Source organism: Myodes glareolus, chromosome 24 (assembly GCF_982192425.1).
Source record: "Myodes glareolus chromosome 24, mMyoGla1.1, whole genome shotgun sequence".
In the NCBI taxonomy this organism is placed as follows: domain Eukaryota; kingdom Metazoa; phylum Chordata; class Mammalia; order Rodentia; family Cricetidae; genus Myodes; species Myodes glareolus.
In genome coordinates, this window is record NC_142049.1 from 25,821,544 (window position 1) to 25,841,975 (window position 20,432).

The 20,432-nt window shown below is 47.7% G+C and overlaps 1 long non-coding RNA gene across 4 annotated transcripts in view; it reads left to right on the top strand.

The window, feature by feature from the left end:
• Positions 1-419: 419 nt before the first annotated feature.
• Positions 420-20,432, top strand: part of LOC125400706 (uncharacterized) — a 48,761-nt gene continuing 28,748 nt past the window's right edge. For all 4 annotated transcript variants that reach the window (XR_007232059.3, XR_007232062.3, XR_007232060.3 and 1 more), the window contains exon 1: positions 420-566. This is a non-coding gene — a long non-coding RNA (uncharacterized LOC125400706). The remainder of the gene's footprint in view (positions 567-20,432) is intronic.

A 20,432-nucleotide genomic window follows, 5' to 3' on the forward strand; every position in this document is an offset into this window, starting at 1 on the left:
GCTCCCTAGAGCGTGCTGCTGCAGTACTTCTCTTTGCTGAGTCTCTTTGGACTACCGCTTGCCCGGGCTGCCCTTCCCTGTACTGAGGCACGCTACACACCAGGCTTTTCCCAGCCCCCGGGAGGAGGCGCTGGTGGCCGGGTCGCCTCTCATCCCTCCAAGCCAGAGTGCTCGAGGCCCCATTCACAAAGCCCCTCTTGCAAAGGGGACACACACACACTCACGCCGCCCCACACGCACTGCTTGGAGGGCAGTTTGATCTTGTCTCATTGGCGTCTCCGGCCTGAAAAGAAAATCGTTTGGGTAAACAGCCAAGCTTCCAGGCTTAACGCCCCGCTCCTGCCTCCGCCCCTCTGTCCCCTCCCGCCTCCCCCACTCCCCTTCAACCCCACCCGCCACCCACACTCCGCTCCGCTGCCGGGCCTCCAGCGAGCTCCGCGCGTCCGGGTCCGGGAGGGAGCCAAGGGCTCCCTGGTTCAAAGGGCCGCAGCCCAAGGGGATGCCCTCCTCGTGTGCCCTGGGGTGGAGAAGCAGACTGCAGGGCGGTGGGACCAGCCTGGGCCACGGTAGGAACCTCGAAACCTCATGCACCCCCAAATAGCTGGTCCCAAGGGAGGGCACAGGGGAGTTCCGAGGCCGGTGGGGACATTTTGCCAAGATCTAGCACAGGCCGGGCAGGCAACTGCTGGCCGCTGCACCTGCAGGCTGCTCCATAGCCTGGATGGGTCATTCTGGCTCCCACCACTTCACCACAAACGTTTGTCCATTTGTGTGCCCTAATAGGGGAGCGAGGCTTGAGTTTCTCTGGCCGCCCTGCGTTGCATAGACCCCTCGGTTAACGATGACCAGGCCCGCACAGCCTTCAAAGGGCCTGAGGACTGGAGTAGCTTTGAATCTAGTATTAAGCGATTTCTAGTGTTTGATCCTTCCCAAAGGAGAGCTCTTCACGCAACGTAACTGTAAACATAATTGTTATTAATATGGCAAAAAGTGGTGCTTAAAAGGATGCTGGATTCTCTCTGGCTCACACGTTTAAGCAGAGAGAACCTTGAAATCGGAAATACTGATGAGATTATTAGTCCTGACTCGCCCTCACCCGGGTTTTTAATGAAAAATGTCCCTCTCCTGCGTAGTTCTGTCTCTCCCTCCCCTTCTCCCAGTCGCAGGATCGCTCTAGTCCAGGAGTCATTAGCAACACCCTCTGGCTGCATGTTTTGCGTCGGTGAAACATTGTGCCATAGTTGTAACACTAACTCTTGCACCGCATCTTGCGGTAGGAAGGGTAATAGCAAGAAAGTAATTTTTCATCCTCAGGCTTTATTCTGTGCGTGTGGTGGGGTGGGGTGGGGGGATCTTAGAAAATATGAATGGGGGTGGAAGAGAAAGAAACGGAGAGAAAGAGGGAGAAGTAAAGGTCTCCAGGTTAGAACCTCCTCCAAACCGAAGGCCTGAAGCTTGAAGTGTGTTCTGCTCCGGGACTTCCTTCTGTTTTTGTCTCTTCTCCTTACTGCTCCTTACTGCCACCCCTCAGTGAAGCTAGGGTCCTCTCTGGAGTTGTCACTTAGCTCCCAGAATCTGTCAGCAGCCATCTTTTCCACAAGTTGGTATTCTTACCTCAGAGCCCGGAACTCCCAAGAACCTGGCCACCCCTCTGCAGCTGGCCACTTGAGGGACGCTCCCTCAGTTCTGCTAGGAATCTGAGATCTCTCTCTAGTATGGTCTCTCAGGAACCTGTCGGTCTCTCAGGAACCTGTCGTAACCTAGGGAAAAGGGACAAGCCGGCCAGAAAAGTAAACTGGCTATTTTCCTGGCTCAGCCCTATAATTTCTGAGCAGGAGCCCTGAGAGCCCTCTAACCTGCTTTGTGGAGCAGAGAGGCACGGCACTCTCTCCATCTCCTGCCTGACTGCCCAGGGACCTCCCTATCAACTCCGGAGAAGTGCAAAGTTTCCGAAAAGGGTCTCGAAGTTTGCTTTGTTCAAGCAGAAAAATACAGGGGCTTAGATGCCACCACCTTCTTTTTCCTCATGTTCTTCCTCTGCCCACTGCCCCTAGGGTAACCATCATTTTACAAATTTAATCTATTGAATATCCTGAGCACACACACAAAGTGTGTGAGAGAGTGACACACACACACACACACACACACACACACAGAGTGGGGGGGAGGGAGAGAGAAGGGGTTTAAACAAATAAGTAAAAACTATGTTAAATGGAAGTTCCATGTCCTTTTCAAAACAAATGAAACGAACCACACAGCTCTTCACTGGGCCATAAGCAAGATGCTCCACATTCAAAACTATGTTCAAAGTGGAAAATAGGTTGCTACTCATCACACTTGGCTCTGGCATGGAAAGAAAATGAAACAAAGACTGACCAAAGTGTATCAGTGAGTTTGTTTTTTTATATATTTTATAGTCTAATCCAGTGGATATATTTAAGAGTGGATAAAGATCTTAACTGACCAACTGGTTGAAAAGGAGGCAAATAGACAGTTCCACGTCGGAGGAGCAATGTTTGTAACTCATAATTTCTGGCAGCTGCTGCTTTCGTTGGTTGAAAGGTGGACATGCTGAGGATTGCATTTAGAGGCACTTTTTCTTTTCTTTTTTTCTTTCTTTCTTTTTTTTCTTTTTTTGTAAGGCTGAGGAGCTAGGCTCTCCAATGGGGCAGCCAGTGGTCTGGCAAAGGCGCTCTCTCTCTCTCACTCTCTCTCTCTCTCTCTCTCTCTCTCTCTCTCTCTCTCTCTCTCTCTCACTCTCTGATACCCCCACGGGTCACAATGAATGGATTTCTGTGAAAATCATAACTGGGAAGTTCTAACTTCATAGTCACCCGCTTCGTGGGAGACATTTGCATTGGCCACAGCCGAATGACTCAAAAACACAGCGCAGTCCGAACTGGTGGCCTCCTGACAACGTGTGTAATTCATTTTCTCTTTCCTCCGAAAGCAGTTTTCCAGCGTAGGTGACTACCCTTGTTTAGTGAAATGGTGCTTCTGTAGTTTTCTTTCATTGTGCAGTTACTTTGAGCTATGTGGGTCAGGGATGATTTTTTATTATTATTATTTATTTTTGCCAGTGGGGAAGGAGGCCTAGGCGTTTAGGCTTCTTTGGAGATGTTAATAAAGGAAATCGAACGGGTGAAGATCAAGTTAGGTTGCGGTAGAGTGGAAGGCTTAGCCGCGTTATTCCAGTTTCCGAAGCGAGGTGGCGCTCCAGGGCACTGCACAGCGCCCGGGTTTCCGCAGCCGAGCAGCGCAGCCTTCGCTCTGGAAAGCCTCAGTCCCCGAGCGCTGTAAACGCAGAGTTCCTTAACCTTCGTGGCAGAGTCCAAGGGTCCTCAGACTTTCCTAGGCCTAGTGGCTTACAAGGGCAAAAAAAAAAGACCCGAGGTCACTACTTGGGACAAGGTGGTGACAAAAGGGCGGGCAACCGTGCCAGGGCTTGCTCTGCGTTGGGTCTTTCCTGGAATCTGCAAAGTTCCAACTCTTGGTGGGACTCTAGTGGGTTGGAGATGCTGCAGACGGACCTCGGCCTGGTCCCGCCCTGTCACTCTTCCCAACTGAGGCTGACCGCCTAAAACTCACAGAGGTTTCACATATCCTGCTATAGTTAATTCTTTGGCCTCAGCCCCGACCCCGGTCAAAAGAAGAAGAGGAAGAAAGCAGGAGGAGGAGGAATAAGAATAAGGGGAGAGAGATCTGATGCACCCCATTTTGTCTCCCAAACTAGGGTTTTTTTTTTCCTTCTGGTTTCCCCTTTTCTCTTTATTGCCATTTTCTTTCCTTTCCTCTCTCCCCCTTTTTTGTTTTAGTCTTGTATATTTTCTTTCCTTTCCTTCTACTTTTGTTATTTTTGCACCCTCATTGCTGAGGGGGGGGGTGAGAGACAGAGAGAGAGAGAGAGAGAGAGAGAGAGAGAGAGAGAGAGAGAGAGAGAGAGAGAGAGAGAGAAACTGAATATCGAATAAATAGCAGTAAAACTGAAGAAACAATTTCGATTTATTGCATGGATTTCAATCCACACCGTTTCGTTTCCACGTCGCCTTTGCATTTCCCCGGGGGGCTCAGGCTCAAAAGCTCCAAGTTAAAGTTGAGGGAGAGAAAATGTCCCTTAGTCACCTAGACCCTTTTGGAAACTATGCTAGAAATAATAGTGGCGGTAATCTTTCTGAGCAAATGTTCTGTACTATGGGAGCGTCACCGTGGTTTTGCAGCAGGACCAACGCATAGGCAGATTTTGTTCTCTTGGTCTGAGGCCCTCTTTTGACCTTCTGGTTCTACGGGGTCCCCTGCCTCATGAGGTGCCCCTTCTTCCGCGTCCTCCCAGTTCTGTAGCCTTCAGGCCGCTGGGGAAACTTTGCTCTCTCCTTACCGGATTGCAGGCTTGTAGCCTAGCTGTGCTCCGCTCCGGCTAGCCCCCATCTCACCAGTTTCCCTTGAAGTTTATAAGGAAGAAATGGTGGGGTGCTGAAACCAAGTTTAGGAGTCTAAAGAAACTCAGAGGGTCAGGTCATTAGGAATGTTAACCGGCGACCAAGGATTATAAGCATGATCAGAAAGTCTCTTCCAATTCATTCCTTCAAGTATTTATTTGTGCTAAGTGATGAAAGGTGACAGTTGCGAAATAGACAGCTTTTAAAAATAATGAAGTCAGATGAGCCTTTAACCTGTCGATCGCTATAAATCAACTTTGAAAAAGACAAATGGGGAATGTTATTTGGGCACCTACCTCCCAGCATTTGCTGTGCCCGGGGTTGGCTTGTCAGCAACTGGGCTTAGTGAGGTCTGAAAAATGACATTGGGGTGTGTGTGGGGGGGCAAGCACCAGAAAGATCCAAAGGGGGACTTGTTGGTCAGCTTGTGTCTTCTCCTCTCATACTTGCATACCAGTGGTGGATTTCGGCTACTGTGATGTACCCAGGCCAGGCAGATGGTAAACGTTAGGACTGGGGAGAATTCAGAGAGGCCATCACTCAGGGGACTGAATGTCACAGTATAGAGGGGACCTCCCGTCCAACTTTGTCTGCCAGGGTTTGGAAGACACCCTGTGGAAATGGTGGTTGTGGATTGTTGTTTTAGCTTCTCTCTCTCTCTCTCTCTCTCTCTCTCTCTCTCTCTCTGTGCCTGCACACACCCGCTTACAACTAAATTTTCTCAGCCTGAGAGGGGACATCGTGTTCTCTATGACACTGGCTGGTCTTCACGAGAAAAGGGGGGGGGGCTGAGGAAGTATAGGTAGGAGATGACAGGTGTCTGCAGGTTTGAGGCAAGTCGTGAAGGTTCCTGATTCTGACTTCTGTAAATGGCTAAAAAATATGTGATGTTTTACAGTCAAGTTTGCATGAGCACTTAGAGATTGCAGCTCTCCACAACTTCCATTTCAGCCACAGAAAGCCTGGGGTGTTGGGTTGAGCTAAAGGGATGGGGACTGTAGTCTTCTTGCCGCCAGAGACTTCTACCCTATCCACGCTTTCCACCGTGCTGCCCCGGGTTCTAGTTCATCCCTGAGTCAGATGCTAGTTGCCCTAGCTTCTGGCATCTGGGTTTGCTGGTCTTTTCCCCTCCAAATACTTCGGAGGCACAGATATTCTCATGGTCTTGTCCCTCCAGTGCTTCTTGCCGCCGTCCTGAAGAACAGAAGGGCTGCCTGAATGCTAGCAACAGGTCCATGCTGAGATTCCTCTCTGACCTTCACGGTCACTTTCCTCTCCACCTTCATTATTGGGGTCCAATGCGAAAGGGGAGAACTGAGTGCCTGCTTTCTCCTTGGTCACCGGCAGCCTCCCTGGAAGGGCAGCCATCAGACGGAGCTGTGCCTCCGGGTAAATGGGTAAATGCCTGGCTAAGTGGTTCTAGTAGTGGCCTTTCTCTGGACACTCGCTTGGATCGAAGAGAGGATCTCATTGAGGACCTAAAAGAAACAACTCGAAAGCGGAAAGGGATCACGCCCTTCAGGAAGATCCAGACAGACACCCGAGCTTTTGGGTCTGGCTCTCTGCGGGCACCCATTTACTCCTACCGCCTAGAGATCTGATTTGAGCCTCCTGCCACAACTCCAGAGTCTTCACACCTAACGTCCCTTCGTTGGGGACATCAGACAGAGGTTCAACCCAGGCTTGGAAGGCTCAGGCTGTATCTGCTTCCTGCCTACCCTCCCAGGTAGCGTGGAGCTGAAGCCAGCAGCGGCCAACACTTGCTAGGTACGTCTGCAGGGCCACAGTCTCGGTCTTTCCCGCAGAAGCCTAGACGTCCCTGCTCCCTAGGCTAAGGTGGCCAGTGCTAGGGGAGGCTCCCGAAACAGCCAGGTCGTAGCAGTGAAACTGCAACTTCCATTTTTCCCCCCCTGCAGGGAGGAGGGGAATTCGTTGTCGGAGGAGGTCGGTGGAGACTCCTCCTCCGCTCCGCCTGGAGGCAGCCAGAGCTCCGCTAGCGGAGCGTCTCCGCCCGCCCGAGCGTTTCCATAAATCAGGCCGCTGGCAGGCTGCTAATTAGCTCCGGCCGAAAAGAATGAGAGTTCTGTAGCACACGGTGGGTTGGGAGTGGGGGCTCAGTAGGTGGGAGATCAGAATTCCCCAGGATTAACCGAGAGACTCCTTGGGGGCATCTCAGCGTCCCCTGCCCGAGCCACCTCCGATCACCTCCTGCTAGCAAAGGCCTGTAAGCCAGGGCCTCCAGATCCCGCGCCTCCCGCACGGCGCGCACCTCTGCGTTCGACCTGGCCCGCCCACCCACGCCGAGGCTCCCTCTCCCACTCGCTGAGCAAGCCTGGCGTTAATTAACTCCCCCTTCACCCTGTGCAGTATCGGAAGACTTTCAAAACTCATCCCCAAGTGTTTCCTTCTCAAGCCTGAAGGCTGCGTTCGGAACAACCGGCAGAAAAAGAGGGGGGCTGGATCTTGGGGGAAGGGTCGGTTACGTCGGGATTTGAGATAACAAGACTTCCCCAGCGATTGTGTGGGTTGAAAGATGGGCTGCTGTAACCCTACCCCTCCTCCCCCAGTGAAAAGGCGAGACGGTCAGGCAAGATTAAAAATAACATTAAAGTTGGATTATTGATTTCCATGTAAATTGCCAGCCGCAAGAGCTACTTCTGTTTATTTTCTCTTTTCCTCCCCCACGCTTTTCTAAGACCTCTGGGCTCTGTGCCCCTCGGAGCCATTCCCACCCTCCTCAGGGAAGAGACTCCGAGATGACATCACCGAGGAGAAAGGCGGCCTCCGCCACCCCTGGCCCCAGGACCCCTCAGCGGAGATTGACAGGTGTCTCTCGCAAGGACAAAGCCTTCCAGGTGTCCTCGTCCCAGGCTCACCCCTCCCAACCCGTCCTCTTTGCCACTTTTCCAAACTCTTCTTTCCCACCCGCAACGCGCTGCTCTTTGCATCTGGGCACTGGGCTCCAGGTCCCGAGTCGACACCGAGGGACCCGGGTGGCGCTGGTGTTGTTTGTGCCTGCGGCGAGGCCGCGCCAAGATGCCAAGGCTTTCCTGTCTTCACTCTCTGTTCTCCACCCCGCATCCGTAGACACACACACACACACACACACACACACACACACACACACACACACACACACACACACACTTATAACAGACGCGAAGATAATCTCGCCATCTGGCAAGTCCCAAATTTGGCGACCAAGCTGGGAAAGCAACTACGACATTTCATCCCGAGACTGGGTGTCTGGTCTTGCCCCACTCCCCGGAGCTGAGGAAAGGGCACTGGGGCTCTGCCCTCACTAGCTTCCAACCCAGCCGCTTCCGTACCCCGGCCTGGTAAATCTTGGGTGCTTCTCTTGCTCTGAGCAACCACTTTGGGATTCAAACGAGGGGAAATGTGTTTGGAAGCCTCCCACCCGAGTGCTGCATCAATGAACTAAAACCCAAATTCAGCTTTATTATGTATAACCGAATGTAATTCATAGCTGAGCGGCCTGTCGGTGGCGATTTCAATCATTTGGTGATAAAGATCACACTTATTAGATTTCTTCAAAGACATTGGGGGTTTCTTTCTTTCTTTCTTTCTTTTTTAAGGAGGGCATTTGTGCTAAATTGCCCAGTGCTGGTGTGATAACTGTCAAAAGTTTGACATCAAAGCGGCTAATATTATTCAGTTACCGGCGAAGCTGCCTGTCTAAATAAGAATATCTTAATTACAGCATCACAAAGGTAGAAAAGGGGTCGAAACTGAAAGGGGAGAGGTACCCAGACTCTTCTTTGGATGCACTATCTATATTAGATGGATGCACGTACTTAATCAGGCCTTTCCTCTCCCCTTCGGTTCTCTGAACTTTATAACTATGTGTAAACACGGCGTCACTGAAGACATAATCTTCTTGGGTTCTTATTAGAAGAAATTTCCATCCTCTCCCGTTCTAGATTAGGCAGTGGAGTCTGCTCCATCAGTGAAGGGACGAAGGTTTCGTGGACAATAATGTGGCAATTGTTGATGGTTTGTGACCCATAAAATGTGGAGGTGACTGTTCTGGCTTTGGTATGTAATTATGCAAAACACTTTCCATAAAGACTTGCCATTCGATCTAATGGCAGTTCCTCTGGTCTATTTCAAAAAGGGAGGGCCTATGTACAGAGAGAGGAAAGTAACATTTGTTTTAACACAGGTTTTATGGGTGTGTGTGTGTGTGTGGTGTGTAGGGGGGAGATAAATACAAACACGTCCTGTCTCAGCCCAAAGTATTTTTTCCAGTCAAATTAAAATAATTATGAGGAGGTTTAATAAGTTAATCATAGCAACACGGCATCTAAACACGTAGAAGGGGTGTCAGCCCACCTTCGCTGGACCTGGGACGGCTTCATATTGGTGACTCATCCCTAGGGTATGCACCCCTGCAGTCTCACTAGGGTCTCACCTAGGTCTCAACTCATTCACCAGGGCGACCTGTTGATCTCTGAAATGAGGACAAGAGTGGCCAATGTCTCCACCTCCATGTTTTGTGGGTGGAATCTTTATTTGGCAGAGGGCATTTAAATATAACTCTTCTATCTCAGGAAATATGTCCATCACCTCCCCTGTCCCCCTCCCAACCCGCAGTGCCCTCTAACCCCAAAGAATAGCCGGGCAGCAATGAACGCCCAAGGCAGGAGTCAGGGATTTAGACTGAAAAATTTAAGGCAACATACTCAAGGAGGCATTGGCACCAAGCTGGACGTGCTTGCAGCAAGGAAGGTTTTCCCTTCACTTTCTCAAGCCACCTGAGGTTTGGTTTTGTTTTAAATAATAATAAAAGGAATCTAAAAGGCCAGGAGGAAAATAAAGTGGAATGAACTGTAGGTCTACGGCCAGCACTGAGTGTTGGTTAAAAAACAAGCTTTTTTCCCCCTGGTGTGGAAGTGGCCCCCACCCTACTTGGAGATGCAGCTCCCTTCCCAGGGCTAGATGTCAGGCCATGCATCCTGGCTGACCGCAGCACTGTGATGTTGTACAAGCAAGGCAGACACTGGAGACAGAAGACTTTTTTTTTCCAAGGGGAAAATGATGATTAAAAAAGAGAATCATCTAAATATCAAAGTGACACATGGGGAGACCTGGAAAAATATTTAAGCTAATGAAAAGCAAATAAAGAAGCTGGCACTTAGGCTGAGAAATTAAATATTATGTTTTAGATGGTGCTTTTGTACGGGCTTGGAGATTTCCGATTCATGTTCACATAATAAACACTCAGGTTTGTCATCTGGAGGTGCAAATCTGAAAGATATTCCAACAAATGAAGTGCTGGCAGCCGGAGGAATAAAGAGATCGGTGCCTGTCAGGGGTCAGGCAGCCTGAGATTGCTTCTAGAGATCTTTTGAAAATTTCACAGGATTGAAGGCTTAGGGGCTTCACTGCGCTTGCATTTCAAACTCAGATCAGGGGGATCACAGTAAAAAAATAGAGGTCTGGAAAATTTTGATGCAAGGATGGCCATGGCTGTAGGGTTTCTCTCACTAGCATCTTCCCTCCCTCCTCGCCCTCCCTCTCCTTCTCTCTCTCTCTCTCTCTCTCTCTCTCTCTCTCTCTCTCTCTCTCTCTCTTTTTCTAGACAGATATCCTGACATGATTGTGATTTTGTGGATGACAGAGTAGTCAGAAAAGAAAGACAAAACTGCACCCTAGTTGCAGTCCTTTTAGTCAGAAAGAATTTAGGTTCTTATTTCCAATGAGAGAGAGAGAGAGAGAGAGAGAGAGAGAGAGAGAGAGAGAGAGAGAGAGAGCTGATGGTTCATTTCTAGCAAGTGAAGGGAACTCAAAAGAACTTTGTTTGTAATAATTAATGACTAACTCCTAAATGCTTAGGGTTGTTTCTCATTTCCCCACACTGGGATGATTTCTCATTCAGTTTACACTCTAAGACTAATATTCATGTTGATACCAGACAGCTTATCAACATTGTCAACTCCATACATAGTCACATCTGTGAGCATTATTGCATAGATACACACTTAAATACACACACACACACACACACACACTATGCACCCTCAATCCCTAAAAGATTGGCTTGAGTGACTGATTTTTTTTTTCAGGGGGTAAATGCTCACTTGAATTTTACCCCCTCTCCCCAAGCTATCAGCACTTCCTGATTCAAATAAAACAGTTGTCCCCGTGATTGGTCCACCAGAGAGAAAGCAGGAGAAGAATCTGATGAGAAGACTTATAGGAGAAGAGAATAATCTAAGAAACTCTGAAACGAGAGAAGCAAAAGGGCCGGGTAGAGAGTCAGGGGAGCAGTGAGGCATTGCCTTGGAAACAAAAGCGACTGCAGAGAAGCAAAAATGAGAACCAGAAGAAAGAATTGTGTATGATTAAGCAAACTTTTGGAGCCAAAAAAGCGGCCAATTCAACATTGCTTAAAGCGGCCAATTCAACATTGCTTTGATTGTTTTAACTTTCCCTGGCTATCTCAGGGAAATAAACATGGTATTTTTGGAAATGGTGTGAGTTAGAGTTGTCTTTCAAAACCCCAAACCAAGACCATCAGAAGTGAGATTTCTGAGGGTGCCCCTGCAGTGCATATATTAAGTGTTGAGAAGTGTGGAAGAGAACAACCTAAAAGAATAATAAAGATCTCTTGTTTCTCAATTATGGACTCAAGCCATTAATAATGTAATTGTTTCATAGGTAGGCAAAGGAAGAAAAGTGTAGGAATTGCTCTGATTGGCTCTCTAGATTTAATTTGAAGATTCGAATCTTGTCCTGGTCAAGGTAGACTCTTCAGGGTTGGAGTGCAGAGGTTAAACTATACGAGGTGATTGACAAGCTGGTCAACCCAACCCCTCTCTCCCTCTCCCCGTCCCTGTGTGCTAAGCAGAAGAGAACTTGGCCCCTGGCTGCAACACACATCCGGGGCCCACCAGAGGCACCAACCAGAGTTGTCCATTTGAAGCAGGCAACTTCCTATTTTGGAAAATTTGAAGGCTGATGTCAAATAACTGTGGGAGCTGCTGCTACTACTCGGGTCATCAAATCCACAGTAGAGGGACTAAGAGAAGCTCAAGCACTTCGGTAAAACACTTGGGAGAGGCAGAGAACGGGGGAGGGGTGGTGCTGAGAAGGGCAGGCTACCTCTGAGGCTCCCAGCCCTTTCCTCTGTCCCTCTCCCGCTGGGAAAGAGGGATTTTGCGTCCAGAATTTGAAGGGGCTTTTGTCTGAGTGCTAGAGAGAGAAAATGGACCTGAAGCAAGAACTGGAGAGAATTGGGAGAGCAGGAAAGGGGACTCCTGAGCGATCCTGGCCGGTGTCGCTTCCTAGCTAGAGAAGAGACAGTTCCAGCTGAGATTCGCATCGGGTTCCGCAGTTCCAAGCTGGTCCAGAGCCCGAGAGGTCTCCTGAAAGATGCCCGAGAGATTCCAGGCAGAATGAGGAGGTCTTTGGTGGCAACTTCTGCAGTGTTTAAAGCCGACCTGAATCTCCTTAAAAACAACAAAACACCTTAATGTAGAGCTTTGGCAGATTACTAACTTTATTTACAAAAGAGGACGGCTAGGGATGAGATCCTTGGCGACCTGGACCTCGCCAAGGACTGGCGCAGAATGGCCCTTCGGCAACTTCATAACCAAGCTCTCCAGGGGCAAAGACCCTGGAGGGCAGCAACCCCAGATCACAGGCAGCCGGCGACCTCTTCTGATAGTTAACAATTCTTTTTTTAACCACCTCCAGCACGGGGTAACCCTTTCCCCACCGTTTCTCTCTCTCTTAAAAAAAAATTGAACAAACAAACAAACAGGAGTTTAGAGAAGGAATCCTACACAGTGTAGGTCAGAGGCTTCTCTGAGATTAGGATGAAACACTATAGCTAGATTTTAAAGCAAACAAAGCCAGCCGAAAGCAGCTCAAACGCCTTTCGCCTTTCGTAGTGCGTAGTGCGTAGACCTGGGTTCCGTTGTTGCCTTTGGGGCAGAACGAAGGCGGAGCAGAGCTTCGAACTCCAGGCCCTTTACAGACTCAAACTCCCAGACTTTTCCTTGACATTGCTCTGCCCAGTGGCTTCAGATCAAGAGACCCTGATCAGATCCTGCCTACCCTCTCAAAAAGCTGGCTGCCAGAGAAGAGCGCAGCCCACAGCAGGACCCGACTTGACCCAAGTGGAGAACTAAGTAACGCTTTGCGGCCTGGCCTCACCCAAACAGGTGCCCTCCCGAAAGGCAAACACTGAAATCCTTGGCCGGCTACAACAGCGTGTTGCTTGAGAAGAAAATATTCCCACACCATTATGCCCCTCTCAGGAAAGCTTCTGCCACCGCAGGCAGTGGAATGTCCCGATGAGTGGGGGACAACATGCTCGAACCCTCTGAGGGATCATCTTGGCATTTCTAAAACGTTAAATTAAAAAAAAAAGTATAAAGAAACCAAAACTCCAGGCAACCCCTTTCTTTTTGTTCTTTTATTAATTTATTCATTTTATTTATTTATTTATTGGTGGGTGGGTGAGTGGGTATGACGCCCACAAAAATCCTCTTTCAAACTATCATCATTTCAACTTCAAAGGAAAAAACCCTAATTTTACATTTTATTTAAAAGGTTGCTATGGCTGACTCTCTTCCTTCTCCAGCCCCTCTTCCTCTACTTCATTTTTGTTGATACTCATTTCGTGGAGGCTGCTGAAAATTTAGCACGGGCAGCACGAGCCTTGACTCTCGCAAGTGTCCAGGGTGTCTGTAATCTGCAGTGTAATCTGGATCTGGAAACATAGCCGCCTGCAGACCACGCTGGCTGGGCAGAGAACACCGTTTCCTGATAGGAGACTCCATTACTTAAGTTCTCAAACCGCCAGGTGAATGGGTTCAGAGCAGCTCCCGGGAGGCATCACCACGGGGAAACTTTGTCACAGCCGAGGCTAAAAGTTCTTCTGCCCCTCGTAGGCAAGGAAGAAAATGGGGGAAACTTTTGGAAATCTTTCTATTTCCATGTCCAATTTTTAGGACTTCGTGCTAATTTCTCAGCACGTCTTGTCCAGATAGATTAAGTGCTTTGGGGTTAATTAACCTGTGGCCTAGCTGTGTTTGTAATCGCGTGGAAACTAAAAGGACAGAACCGGAGGAATCAGGGGTAGGGTTGGTGCGTGTGTGGGGGAGGGGGGGAAGGTGACGTGTCTAGCAGGATTTAGTCGCAGTTAGTTACTGACTTCCCAGCTGTGCGGACGATGCGCGCCATTTACTGTAATTGAATTGCTGTTATAACACCTTTCAGGGGAACAGCAATACGGTTAAAAAAAAGTTATGTTTGCGGCCTGAGGCTGCCTGTGTCCCTGCCTGTGTCGCAGGCCACACTCCAGGCAGAGCTGCCCCACCGGGCTAGGGCACCGCTTGGCCGACCCAGCATGGAAAATCCGGAAGCTGATCCCAGGAGGATTCATGCTGAGCACCGAGTGTCCCTGCTCTTGTTGATACTTCAGGAGCTCCCCGGAGTGTGGGAGGCCCTTTCGAACTAGGGTCCAACGCTAAACTACGGAAGTGGCAGACATGAGACGTGGAATGGCAGACATCGAGAAAAATTATTATTTTGATAGGAGTTCCTTATCGCCTGGGCTTTTGCCTTCGCATTTCGGTTTAATTAGAATTCCGGAGCTATCTGCTGCAAAGCGCTACCTACACCATCCTTCCCTTTTCATCGGCTGGTGACCCCAGGAAATCAGGTTGACTGCCACTGGTTAGGGGCTAGAGACCCACATACACTCCACCCCTGCCCCACCCCACCCCCAGTTGAGTTATTTGCTCCATCCAGTGCCCTCCACTACTTCCCTTGCTAGATCCGCCTCCTAGACTCCACCTGCCACTTTGCCATCCCTCCTCTTCCACACCCTTCCTCATACCTGCGCTCTCTGCCCTCTGACAGGAAGGACCAGCTCCCCTCCCCCTCCGCTATTCTCACCTTTCATGATACCCCCCCCCCGCAGTGTAGTTTTTGGGGTACAAAGCTCATCTTAGTGTTTTTCCCCCCTTTTGCGGACGGTCAGAATCCTCCAGCCTATAGTGTAGTCTTTGGCTCACTGGCTTCATAGCTGCAGGTACATCGATCTGTCCACCATACTGCCAATTTTGATAGATTCCAAGGAAAAGGCAACAAGTGGATCCTGCGAGGCTATCCTGGGAGAGCTTTCAGACTGTGGTTGGGACTAACCAAAGGACCTAGTAGGATACAAACTGACTTAGTCATCTTTGGTTAGGTGTGGGGGAAGGGCGTCTGTCTTGGAAGTACTGGGGGGAGGCAGGATTGGAGCTGTTATGGGGGAGAAGTATGAGAACCGTGTTTAGTCTCCATTTGACTCTCTTTGCTGGGAGCTCTTCAGGTCCATTGCTCTTGCAGGCATCCCACAAAGTGAGGACGTGCCTTTGAGAATCGATGTGCCCCACCATCCCTCCATCCCTCCTCCCATTCACCCAGGTGCTAGCTTTGTTTGTATCTACCTTCCTCTGCATCTTCCTGTGTGTCCTGGAGGCAGAGTGGGTGAATTGTCACCACTGCTTCAGACTCCAGAGGAGGAGAACTGAATGAGATGGGGGTGGGAACGGCTGGGATGCCTGCAAGACTGGAAAACTAGGGCTCTGACGTTGAGTTGACCAGGGAACTGGGGTAAGGATGACTTTTGATGATAAAGCACCAGGAAACAACACAGGTCCTACTTTCCTTCAGCAGGTGGTTCAAGAATATTTTATTTGACCTTCCTCAGCATCCTCAAGACCAGTGAGTGAGGCACTCAAGGGAGAAAGGGCTCCAGAGCACCCAAGGACCCAGAGAAAATCCTCTTGGCAGGACTCCAAGACACCAGGTTCAAGGATAGTAGGGAGGTTTTGTGCTGGCTCTGGTTTCACTGCCCTGGTCTATGTCTGCCTGGTCACTGATCCTGATAGAAGCCATATCCGTAGGGTTTTGACATCCGCATCTCCAGACTTGGCTGCGGCAGTTCTCAGAGCATTACTCACAGTGGAACTTTCATGATAAAAACCTCGGTGCCCCAAACAGGTTCATGGAAAGACAAATAAGAAAACAGAAAGGAGGAGAGCTGAAAAGAGTTCTGAGAGTTCTGAGTCCCATGCAACTAAGCACCTTCTCTCCATCTCTCTCTCTCTTTCTCCTTCTCCTTCCTCCACCCCTTTTTGTTTTGTGTGAGATAGTGTCTTAAGTAGCCCAGGCTGGTTTGAAACTTGCTATGCAAACTGGTGATAACCTTGAATTTCTAACCTTTGCCTCTACCTCTTGAGTCCTGGGATTACCAGTATGCACCACCAAACCTGATTTTTCACCATGCATCGGCATAGAGGGGATTCAAACCCAAGGCTGTACAGTGGCTAGACAAGCACTCTGTCACCTGAGCTATATGCACAGACCCAAATGATGTTTTCTCCACCCTCCCAGTACTAGGAATCGAACTCAGAGTTTGATGTGTGCATGCCAAGCGTTCTATCTTTAAGCTATATCTCCAGCCTAAATGCACTATTTATTCACAGCCTCACAACATCCAGAAGTCCTAAATTGTCTATTCTCTCTCTCTCTCTCTCTCTCTCTCTCTCTCTCTCTCTCTCTCTCTCTCTCTCTCTCTCTCTCTCTCTCTCTCTCTCTCTCTCATCATTATTGTTAGGAAAATGGGTATAGGGAGCTAAACTATCCTATATCAAGCTAGACCAACTAGAATGAAGCCTACATCAGATACAGCCGTGCTGACCCTGCCAGCAGCCAACTTTACTCTCAGATTAGTTCAGGAGATAATTAGGTCTTCTTAGATGCTATGGCAGTCTCTCTGGGGACAGAGTGGTACCCATATCTAGAGATCTGTGCTATGCTGCAGGGAGCCTAGAAAGGTCTTTGTCATCTTGAAGGCTCAGCTGTAAAGTAGAAGATAGATGGTCGGTGGAGATCCTTCCATGACCAAGCCCACTGTTCCCATGGCTGGACCACAGTGATTCCAGTCTTTTTCATATTTTAGAGATCAGCTAGGGGCTGTAATAGTTTTCAAGGAGTCTATGACTGATTCCTTTGTGAGAGCACATCAGAAGAACCTTACCTTTGTAAGAGAATGGGGAAGAAAGAAGGAAATCTGTGATATGGGCAACTATACAGCGTGTTACCGGTGGCCAAATACTCCAGGCTGGAAGACAGGAAAGCGAGGTTATCCACGACAACAGGACATCTGATCTACCATAGCATGTGCCCAGTGAGGGCAGACACAATGCTCAAGGTAATACAAAGAGAATAATATTTTTCCTAAGTAACTATCGCATTCTGCACAGAGCTGCATACGTGTTCTTAGAGTGGGCCATAGAAATGTCTATTTCTGTTACCAGTTCCTGTGTGCTGGTGAAGGAACAAGGTAGCAAACGGCGTCTCTCCACATCTTGCTCTTAATCTGCCTCCATTATCTGCTCATAGTAATTTCAGGAGGGCCAAAATTTTCAAGAGGTTGATTTTAGCTGTATCCCATCATCTTTACGATCAAGACCTTAAGCATGAACAGAAAAGTTCCAAAGAATAATGTGACATATTCAAGGTCAACGGGTGAGAATCTAGTAGCACGGAAAGAAGGATTATCTTAGGGCTTTTTATGCGAACATGCTCGCTTACATATTTATGTGTTTATTGAATTGGCAAGAGATGTCCATCGTGATGCAAGAAAACATGCACTCTGGTCACTCATGACGAGAACTTTAGAAACTCAAAAGAGAAGTTCCTTTTGCCCAGGACAGCTGTCTGTAGACAAGCGGCGCAATAGAGGTGGCTTTGACATGAGACTCAGAAGTTGTGGATGGAGACCAGGGAGCCAGGAAGAGCTCTGCTTCTGGGAAGGGCAGAGCAAAAGCAGGGGCCAGCCAGGTTCTACGTCCTCTGTCCTCTGAGGGATGCTCAAAATCATTGCTCCTAAGAGCACTGGGATTCGCATAAAGCATCTACAGATTTTCACACAGTTCGGAATCACAATTGCCCTCTCTGTGTCATTTTATGAGTGGGGAGAATTAAAATCATAATCTAGAAGACGAAGTTTCTATTCTAGTCAAATTTCAACAGGATCAATTCAGTTCCTTGTGTCCTGGACATTCATATGTGAGATTAAGGCAGAGGGAACACTTCCAACTAGATACAGTTGTCGAAGCAGCAGAGGAGGTTAGGACAGGAGGAACAGCATCCCCAAACAATCCTGCCAGAATAGTTTGCTAACTTTACGCAGGTGCCAAAAATGTTAGTACCTTTGGCTTCCTCTTCAGAGCCTGTGCCTCCACCAGAACAGATGAAACACACTGTTTTGGTTAGTTCTCAATGGGTCTTTCCCTCAGGGCTGGAAGCTCCTTGGAGGCTGGGAGGCTGGCTGACTTCACTTATGTTTCCAGCTCCTGGCATTGTGCCAGGCTCGTAATTAAAGCTCAGTATATTCTGAATGAATGAATGATGCATGTTGAAGAATATAGGTTTTTAATTTATGTAATGATGGTGGGAGCATCTGAACATCTTTTTATGTTTGCCATTTGGGATGTTTAATTAGGATTGCATAAAATAGTCATTGTCAAATGGTTTATTATTTATGGCGGGGCCGGCATGGGGAAATGGAAGAGTCTGGGTGTAGACATTGAACTGTGCACTCAACCTTGACCTTGGATACTCACTTTCAAGAAACTTAAGTGTAAAAAAACACTGTTCAGGAGTCTTCCAATTAATTATTATTTGTTGCTCGAATCATAGCTCGATGTTAGTGTCCAACCTGTTCCCCACACTGGTATTTCTATAACTCAGAGCCATTGTAAAATCTCTCAGAACTGAAGCCTGACCTTTGCATATATATTTATTACATCATATATAGTATTGGCAACTCTGAAGATACTTTCTTAGTTCAGCTAAAGAATGAGTGAAGGCGAACTCTCTCTCTCTCTCTTGCCACCCAGCTTCCTTATAACTTGGAGTGGCCTAGAAAATGGCAATAACCTGGACTCTTAAAAGCTAAGAATGTCTTATGGCCAGTGTCTTGGGCAGAGAGCAAGATTCATGCAGGGAAAGATCCATGCGCCTAATAGACTTTAATGCCTTCCTTCTATACCACTGCCCTATGTTAACATGTTTCAACACAGCCATCAATTAGAGCTCATAAACAAGCATGGAGAAAAGCATTAAATTAAATCAAAACATGATCAGCTCCCTCTGAATTCTACCTTATGTTTTAGCCACTCTCCTGCCTGGCTGGCTTGGAGTAATTTCAAATTCCCACTGGCTTGGTGGCAAGACATCTTCTTATTCTTTGCTAGACACATTCCTCCTTTAAAAATTCCGGATACTGCCCCATCTCTCATGGGAATTATCTTTTAAGAATTCGGATCTCAAAGGCCCTCATGAGTGTAGAAAAACACATTTTTAGATCGTATGCCTTCTGGTTCCCTCTAGGGAACCATTGAAGTCTTCAATAAAGAAGTTTCTGGCTTTTGTTTGCTTTGCGTTGAGAAGGCTGTGTTAGCCTTAATCATCATCTCTCAGATACTTGCCTGTGTCTTGGTATCTGGACAATTGAGGAAATGGGCAAATGCCTAGCAACTGTCACATGACTCAAAGACAGGCAAAATTGTGAAACTTCCAAGCCCTCACCGGACAGACTCAAACTTGGGCTGTCACCATGACACTGTGGGTCTCTACAGCCTGTTTCAGGAGATTCAAGTGGAGGTAGATGACACAGATATTCAGCCAGAACATCCTGTTTCAACTCTCTCGTATTCTGACTGCTCCGCACAGGTATATAACGTAGGTTTCACTTTTATGATTCTGATGTGAGCTTCCTGTTGCTGTATCTTAACTTTGCTCCAAAGTCCCTCACATCCTGCTGCAATAGTAGAATCGTTAAGAGACAAGATTTAGTAGAAAGCCCGACATCACTGTGGCATACCCAGTAGGGGAATGCTGGCCTCCATCATTCTCCCAGGTGTGTTCCTTTCCAGCTTTGGGATGCTCTGCTGATACGCTCCCACAGTGGTGTACTGCCTTCCATCATAGACCAGAACCTTCAAAACTGTGAACACAATTAACCTTTACTTTTTATAAGCTGATTATCTCAGGTATTTATTATAGTCATGCAAAGCTGGTAACCACAGTAGCCAGCACAGTTTTTTTTTTTTTTTTTTTTTTTTTGCCCCTACCAACTTGCAGAAATCTGCTCTCACGCAAATGCCTACTACTAAGAATCCAAACAATTCTTTTCCAGCAAATTTGTCTCTCTGGTATTCTCAGTGCAAGGACTCCTAACATAATAAACACCAGGGAAGGAAGTGCCATGACTTTGCTATTGAATAATTGCAAATAATATTCTTCGATCTTTGATTATATTTACTGGATGCAAAAAAACTCAGGAGGGAAAATCAAAAGGTGCATTAATCATTGAGTATAAACTATGAATATCTAAAGGCTTGGGATTTTCTGTTTAAATAATGGAGCCTGGTTCCTACTTTGCAAGCATAGGTTTGACCTTGTACATATAGATCCAATCTGTTTTTCATCCAAAGGCAAAACAACGGAGTAGCTGGTACTAATTCCATCTCTTGCTGAGAAAGGCAAAGCTGAGGACAAATAGTTAATATTTACCTGTCAGAAAGCAAGCATTGCAGGGCACCGAGCTATTATCTTGGTATAAATCTGAAATTGAAAAAAAAATACAGAAATAGAGTGAGCTATAGAGAGAAGATTTTTCTTGTATTTACTCTGTCTGGGTAAGATGAAGTCCATCCCTGAGCTAGACGATGTAGAGAAGGCTTGTGCATGAAGTGACAATTGTTAAAAAATGGCATTATCAACTTATGAATTCTAAAGTTAAAAATGGTTTTTCATTTAAAATCTAAGGTGCCAGGCAATTTCCTTATGTGAATAGTATGGCCGTTTGAGCAGTCTTTACTTGCGCAAGGCCGCCTTTAATAATCTTCCGAGGTAGTCAATGAAAAAAAACTCTTCCTATGTTGCCAATTTACCGAGCATAAA